The sequence below is a fragment of the Coloeus monedula genome (genome assembly GCF_965178545.1).
Source record: "Coloeus monedula genome assembly, chromosome: Z".
In the NCBI taxonomy this organism is placed as follows: domain Eukaryota; kingdom Metazoa; phylum Chordata; class Aves; order Passeriformes; family Corvidae; genus Coloeus; species Coloeus monedula.
The window spans coordinates 83,005,760-83,012,645 of NC_138822.1; positions in this window are offsets into that span (position 1 = coordinate 83,005,760).

The window sequence follows — 6,886 nt, forward strand, 5'->3', positions numbered from 1 at the left end:
TAGAAATGAAAACTTTGTGCTCAGTGTGGTGGACTGAGGAGACCCCATCTCGATTCTCTGCCCTGCCACAGACTTCTGACACCATCTGGGCAAATTATTCACAGTTTATCAATATTGTGTCTCCATGCTCTGTGTGAACATCCACTCACCAGCAAGTGATGACCTGATACTTCAGCAATTAATTGTCAGTAATACATAATCGAGAGACGCTCAGACACCGTGTGAATCAGCTGTGAAGAAACCACACCTCAGCCTCTTCTTGTGTTCGTCTTTCCTTTCCAAAACACCCACTTTGGTACAGTCAGTGTCACAATATTATGCATCTTAATGATCATTACTATTAAATAACGTTACATTCTAATACTGGAATAAAGAGAAAACACCCCACCATCAGAACCACCGTGTATTTTCGTAATAATTTACTCCCAAAATTACTGCTATTATACAAGAGAGATAAAGAATCAAGCATATTCATCAGTTTGGTCAAAAGCATTTGTTGTTTCAGCCTCAGAAAGAAATACAGTCTCAATTCAGGGTAGTGACTAAAACATTTATTGCAGTTCCAGTGAGCTCAATATTTTTGAAGCCTATACTGAAGTGTTTACTGACATGAAAACTCATTTTTTTCCCCTAGATGCTGGCTTTGATTCTGAAAACTCGTATGTGTGTGATCACCTTCACTTCGTAAGTCAGCAGTTAGTGGGAACACTTGAGTGTAGTGGCACATGAGAACACACAATTGCAGCCTAAGGAGTCCCAACACAGCTTCTTTATTTCTCATCTAGATTTTTAAGTTTGGTTTAACTGCAAAACTCCTAAAAACCACCATTTTAACATATTAAAATGGAGCCATTTCTAGCTGCCCAGAGCCCCCCAGAATTTGGGTGGTGGGGTGGGTATGATTCAAATAATCTTTTTCCATCTGTAAATAATAATAATTCAAAAAAAGGCTTATCTTGAATTTGCCAAACTCCATACAGGCTGAGAAAGTCAATATTGGGCTGAAAAAATTTCATCCCAAAGGTCACTGCTAATTTTTAAGAAGTTCTGAGTGGTGGCGTGTGCTGATCTCACAAACAGAGATGTCTTTTGTTCTCAGCATAACTTCGGGCAATAATTCTATAATTAAATACAGATGGATATGGGGGTCACTAACATAGATATCTAACAACCACCATTATCAAGTAGCATTTCCTGGGCTACCTCCTTATGGTATCCAACCTATAAATAAATGCTAACCTCAGTGAAGAGCTAATGCTTAGAGTTACGGCCCTGAAAAAAACCTAGGTTTTTGCAGTAAGTATACAAGTTATGGCTTAGTATTTTTACCCATAATTAAGATGTATTTCCAAAGAGCAGCTGCCATCAAGCTGACATAAACTTGACATGATTTTCCCCTTAGTAAAATCCATCATGGCAACTTAGCAACCACATCTTATCTCTGATTCATCACGTTACGTGGTTGAAGGGAAAACCAGATAAAGTTGCTTGCATTAGAAGGAAAGGGGCTTTTTTTTTTTTTTTCTTCATTAAGGTGTTGTGTTTCAGTACAGTAAATTCCTGTGGTGTCGTCTGCAGGGTGCAGTCAATCACCATAAAGGAGTTTTAAACCACCTTACAGATGCCAAAGGATTAAACTTCAGGCTGGTGAAGTATTGCGAAGGCACTGGTCTTTTTTACTCTCAGTTTGTCATTCAGTAATTTCAGACAGAACACATCTCTCTGGGTCTCACTGTCCCCTACACTTAATGAGAGTCAAGCGTGTTGCATGGGAGTTTTTGGGGTTTACTGAGTTTAATCCTGGTGACAAAATACCAGGACGAAGGAAGACTTGTTATGACTTCAGCCCCTATACCCTTCACCTCCCTTGCCACCATCATCTTCTGACTTTATTTTCTGAACTAGCTTTAACCATTTCCTTCTTTAGACATTTTACATACTCAGATATGCACATATCAGTAACAAAATTTTGGGGACACAGAAGAGTCTGGAAACTGGGCCCAACGATCCCAAGCTGAAAGCGAAGAAATGCATTTTGTTGGTGGCAATTTTTTTACCAGCTCCTACCGCAAGTAACTTCATTAGCTGAAAAACTTTGTGTTAGTGAAAAAAAATTAGCTGTGGCTCAGCTAGGTGCTATAAATAAATCCAATAGCTGAATTTCACAGTTAGACTAAAGCCTTTGTCATCCCTTACTCATCACACCTATAGCACTGTCAAAGAGCTGTAAAGGTTAATGGTGCATCCGACTGACGTAACACGTCCCTGGTAAGCACAAATTGAGTGACTGGTTTAATGTGCAGAAGGGGTTTTTTTTAAACCACCAAAGCTGGGAACAAAATAAGATTTTGTACATTTGTGAGAATGCGTGTCTGGTCCTCACCTGTCAGCAGCTGTGTGCAGAAAAGATCCTTGCCTTATCCATAAGTCATGGGTCACCTCTGCCCTTGCATATTTGAGAAGTGAACAGCCATCCTTTCAAAAACACAGCCTGACAGCCTTCCTGAGATTAGAGAGGACATTAACAGGCATCCATACACAAAAGGACTGCCTGGGGATTGAGGAACAAAATGTAAAACACTACACAATCTTGGATTTACACCTAAATTTATCGATGCTGTTTTCCTAAGTTACTTGATTCCGTAACCATAACAGCATTTAAATGTCATTTGTTGCCTAGTTCTCTCTCTCACACGGGCACAGAAAACAGACACACATATGCTGTTGTTCATCTTGCTGTCACCAAGAGTACAGAATTGTCATAGAATCAGGGAATGGTTTGAGCTGGGGGGGGGAGCTTGAAGATCATCTCTGTTACATGACATCGTTCTGTTATCATTGGCACTGTTTGTGTTGCGTCTGCACTGGAATACACCAGTCCAGAACCAAATCCTGTCATGCTCAGTGCCATGCAAATAGTTTTCAGAGGTAGGCATAGGGATTTTCCAATCCATGTCTCAGCTGGAAGACAGTGGATATCAAAAGCAGGCCAACGTGGGGAGCAGGGCAGCAAGGAAACTAATGGATTTTTTTCAGGGAATTACAAGTCTCTGCTTAGCCCTGCCTCACTGCTGACAGACGGGCAGGATTTTCAGGCATGGAGGCAGCAGAGAGTCTTAGGGAGGGATTTAGAGGATGGGGAAGCAGCTCCATGAATTTTGAAAGGTGGGGGATTTAGTCTCTGTGCAGTGAGCAGCATGAAGAAAAAGCAGGGGTATTAAGGAGTGCAAAGAGAAGGGTGTCTGAGGCTGGTGCTGCAGCAGAGGACAGGCAGGAGCAATTCACTAAATACAGGTGTGGAAAGTGGGAGGGAGACCCAAGGGCCACAAACTCTTTCAGGCACAGAGTTGGTGTTTGCCACCATGGACTTGCACGATGTGTTTTCGTCGGACCATGGAAAATGGTGCCAGTAGAAATATTTTGAGTGGGAATACAGCTGCCACCAAAGCACCAGGGATGGCTGACACGTCCCCACAGCTTCGGAATCAGGTCTGGCTTCCACGTCTGCTAACGGAAAAGGCACTCAAAGAGCCCTTTGGGGACAAACACAAGGAGCTGCAGTGGTGACCAAAGTCCTTTGTGGCATGGATTTTCCCTCAGGTCTCTGAAATGTGGATCTGTGCAGGGCAGCCTATGCCTGCCCCAAGTCTCTCTATTGATAGGTTTCATATAGATGAGGTGACATGAGTGTTTTGGTGTCCCAGCTGGGGCCAGGCCTTCCATCAGCAGCTTCCCCAGGGCACAGTGGCCCCATCTAAGCCTGGAGAAGGAGGAAATTCACAGGCTGTAGCCTAGGGGTCCCTGGGAGCAGTTAGCAAAGGGCATGAAGCTGGAACAGGCTGGCCAGATCCAGGGATCACACTGATCCTCTTGGAGCCAGATCCCAGCCCAGCCTGATCCCTGGAACCCCCACCTGAATGAGAAGGACAGCCAGGAGAGCTGGTGTCACACCAGAGGTCATCAGTGCCCGGAAAGTCACAGCACTCGGTTTAAAGATTAATAGATGGTCTCTTTCTCCAGGCTGTAAAAGTGGGTGGGTAAAAACCAAATCACAGACCTCGTGGCTCTGGAGGCTGCAGCCTGTGCAATAATGTTAGCATTAGCAAGCTGGAGTCATGCAGATAATAGGAAACCATGTGCAGGTCTCAGCATAAGGTCTGGGATTCTCAGTGAGTCAGAGGGATTGGGAAACATTTGTAAAAATAACCAGAATTCCCCCTCCTGTATTTTTTCCTATGACTCACCCCACAGAAAAGAGAGAATATGAAAAAGACGTAAATCTCTGCAGTAAATTTTTAACACGACACGTCACAGAGAAAAGGTACATGAATCTACGCTTTTTCTCTACTTCCATTAAGAAACTCAATTTTCCTGCATTTTCTAATACTTTTGTGGTATGAGTTCACAGTCCAGCAGTATGGTGGAGAAAATGAAGTGCAACATATCAGTCCATCCACCCACTAGCACATATCCCGAGTCCTTTATCCCCTTTTCTCTCCAGGAGAAAGCTGCAGATGGAAGAAGCTGTGGCCTGTCATTACTCTGGTGCTGAACTGGGGGGTGTTGTTGAAGGAGAAGCATCAGAAATGGAAATTGTGCCTTCAGAGATGGCAAACTCTGGCTGGGCACACATTTTGTTTGTAAGAAACGTAATTTATGCACATTGGGCCAGTCAAATCCGCCGTCGAAATCCTGTCAGAGCTCCAGTTTGTCACTGTAACTTTTTCCACCACCACAGGTGTTTTGAGGTCTTTGGAGGAATAATTTGATGTGCAACGCCTGGCACAATAGAAATGGAGAAAAATGAATAACTGAGTGTCTGGTATCATCATGAAGAGCTGTTGGTATCTTGAAGCCGAGTCAATTAATAACAGAGTGTAACTTATGACAATACAAAACTGATCGCTGGGATAGAGCTGATTTAATTAATTATGGAGGTGACACATTCCTCCCCCCTTAATTTTCTGTCCTTTTAAAAAACACATCCTATGACCCCATCACTAAGGGAAGCTTGATGAATTCATACTAGAACTGAACAAGTTTTTTGCTTGAAGAGACTTCTCAAAACATATAATTTCCCCTCTCTTTATAGAAATAAACACCACAAGGAAAGTCCCTCTTCTTGTGACTTCAGGTTGTTGAAAGCAATGAAAACGTCGGCATTAGTGAGGAATGGGGGACTTGGGTATTTTAATTTTCCTCTATAAAATTTAAATACATATCTATATCTATATATCTATGTATCTATCTATATCTGTATCTCTGTATATCTGTATCTATATACAGATACATGTATAGGTATAGATATGTTAAAAATCTGGAGGTGGGGAGAAGAATTTGGAGCAGTTAAAACAAAACCAGGTGTCATTGCCCTAAATTGCTATTACCCAAGCCCCCACCCTAGTGGTTCTCCAGCCACTGTTATCCCATCCAGCTGTAGGCTGATAAGGGAGCCTGGGAATACCCCAAGAAGCCCCACTAGGGCTTGGCAGGCTGTTCCTGTGTGCTGCCTGACCATTCTTGGCTCAAGCAGGGATTCATCCCTGCACACATTCCCATGGCAACCCCGGTTTCTCTCTTCTCCCTGAACACTCACCTCCGGAGAACACTTATTGCCATGCTGATGGCAACCAGCAGCAGGAGGCTTCCGCTGAGAGACACCATGACAATGGCATAGGTGGAGGGTGGTGAACCTTGAGGAGAAATCACAGGTGAGTTTTGCCAACAGACAGCTTCGGGAAACACAGCCTTTTGTGAAATTACAGGTTGTTACAGGCTGAAAACACTGACAGTCCTGCTGCAAACCATGGGTGGAGGGGGGTGGCCAGCTCTGTGTTAGAAGGGTGTTCCTGGAACTACTTTTTCTTCAAAAATCTCATAGCTCAATCAAGCAACTCGCGTGTCTTTATCTACCAAAGAGCAAAGCAAAACTCCTTTTCAGTTTGCAGAAATGCAGCCGTGTGGATCTCGGGGTGGGAAAGTCTGCCCTGCACTGTTAGACCACAAAGTTATTTCCCATATTGTCCCCCTATTTATAGTAAAGCAGTAGCAGGATCCCGAATCTTACTGCCTGTCTAGCCAGCACTGTCCATCCACTTCCACCCTTTCCAATCTGTTTCCATCCTTTTTTTTTCTTGGATATAATTCCAAACTTAAAGGAATGAAGACTGGCTTACATCCCAAATCTACCCCTGCCTCCAAAGCTCCCACTGCTCTCTTGTGCTGCAACCCCTCCTTTTATTTCCACCATTCTTTCCACCCTAAAACCCCAGCCGAAGCATGTCTACCCTGGCTGATTCATCCACTGCTTGTGAGCCCACTCAACACCCTGTATCTGCTAACCTGACAGACTTGCTAACACTCTCAGCAGTGTCCCCACACAAATAAGCACTGAAAAAATGATTTAAAAACAGGAGAGTAAAACACCTTCTTCCTGGAAAATCACCGTGTTGTACAAATCTTCACCACCAGCACGGGCCATCCTGAAAAGTTAAGAAAAGACATTCAGATCCCAGCACATTTAAAAAAAACAGCACACGGTTCAAAACCAGCACATTTAGTTCAGATTCCTTCATGACACCTGAGTATTTCACCATCTCTAATGTGAATTACCTTTACAACTGGAGATCAAAGCAAGATGTGTTAAGGGACAGATCCCAAAGACAGAAGTTAATCTGACACAAAAACCCTGAATGTTTCTGTTAAGGCAGTGAGCTTCCACTGTCTTGAGTTTGACTTCATGTTTATCCATGGCATCTAATCTTTGTAGAATCACAGGATTCTAGAATGTTTTGTGTTGGAAGGGACCTTAGAGCCCACCCAGTTCCAACCCTGCCATGGGCAGGGACACCTTCCACTATCCCAGGTTACTCCAAGCCCCATCCAA